The following is a 1,480-nucleotide window of genomic DNA, read 5'->3' on the forward strand; positions in this document are numbered from 1 at the left end:
TGCTTAGAAAACTCTAATAATAAAGATTTTATTATCTCCAAGGGCAGATCAGTCCATACTTGAACAATTCTGGCTATTATAAAATTGTTCTGTGTAAATAGGCAAAAACTGATTTACCCAAAATATTATAACATTTAGAGTCGCTTAGGAAAAAAACACGGCATTCCTTTCCCTATGACAACTATTTAGCAATGTGAAGACAATGACTGTACGTCCGCCATTCCCCTGCCTCTTGCTCCCCTTGTGTGTAATACACATGCACACACAATATGTCTTCTCCCAAACAAGTATTATTTCTTTGCCCAATCCTTTCACAAGCATCTCAGGCTCTGAGAAGCAGTTAAGATGATATACTGTAATGTCAGACTTGAATTTTATTTCAGCTCTTTGTGAGAGATGTAACTGGACAAATCCATTACCTCAGAGTCTCAGTTCCATCACCTGTGAATTGAACATAAGAGTTCTTCACTACAAAGGACGATTGTGAGGATTAAATGAAATGGTTAATATAAAGAATGCAGCACAGCACCGGCTACAGGTAGGTATTCAGTAAATGCTAGCCATTATTATTGACAATATTATTAATACTCGTGATTATGATTTTCTTATCTAGCAATCTGGTCTTACTTGACAGCGCCCTCCGACCGTGAATACAAAGACATCATATTAGTAGCTCTATGTGCTACTATAACCATGGGATTGGAAGATTACACTCACTTACAGAGGAAACTGAAACACAAATTAAGTAGCTTGCCCACAGTCACACAGCTAGTAGGTAGCAGGGCAAAATTCTAATCCACGAATTCTGACTCTGAACACTGTTGCAACAGGCCAATTATGCCTGCATAACTCACTATTTATCCACAAGGTGGCGCTCAGCTATAAAGAGTGGCTTGTTTTGCTAAGAGCTCTCAAGCAAAGGGATTAGCAACTCAAAATGAGGCCTCATAGTGGTAAACCGGTATTTTTAACAAAGGCATTTTCCTCCAAAAGCAGGACTTCAAGCAAGGAGAACAAGTAAGTCCTGGGGATGTAATGTATAGCACAGTGATGATAGTTAATACTACTGTATTGCATATTTGAAAGTTGCTAAGAGAGTAAATTTTTAAAGTAAAATAATAATGATAATAATAAAAGAATAAGAATAAATAGGTGATTTGGTTAGTAGCACAAAGTTAGGGTACAAGAGAGGCACTTTAAACACTTGAAAAAAAATATGATGGAAACTTTTATGAGAGCTAACCAGAAAATAAGCAGCTTCCTACAACTAACTACGCTGTCTGGTTCCATAATACGAATTTCACGATCCCATAGATACACTCACTGTTAATTCAGTCATGCCCTTGGAGAGATAAAAACAAACTATATTAAATTTAAACTATGATTATATTTATATATGTATGCATTACCTTTTACCTTTCCCCAATGTATTAAAGAAAATCCTGCATTGTTCTGGGGTTTTTGCTAGACCTCAATTCCT

At 36.4% G+C, this 1,480-nt stretch overlaps 1 protein-coding gene across 4 annotated transcripts in view; it reads left to right on the top strand.

The window, feature by feature from the left end:
• CUNH5orf46 (chromosome unknown C5orf46 homolog) overlaps positions 1-1,480 on the top strand; it is a 62,150-nt gene that overhangs the window by 27,079 nt on the left and 33,591 nt on the right. For 2 of the 4 annotated variants that reach the window (XR_002777945.1, XR_002777944.1), the window contains exon 2: positions 384-538. The exons of the other annotated variants lie outside the window; for them this stretch is intronic. The gene's annotated coding sequence lies outside the window, so the exon portion shown is untranslated. The remainder of the gene's footprint in view (positions 1-383; positions 539-1,480) is intronic. 4 annotated transcript variants of the gene reach the window in all.

Source organism: Pteropus vampyrus, unplaced genomic scaffold (assembly GCF_000151845.1).
Source record: "Pteropus vampyrus isolate Shadow unplaced genomic scaffold, Pvam_2.0 Scaffold552, whole genome shotgun sequence".
In the NCBI taxonomy this organism is placed as follows: domain Eukaryota; kingdom Metazoa; phylum Chordata; class Mammalia; order Chiroptera; family Pteropodidae; genus Pteropus; species Pteropus vampyrus.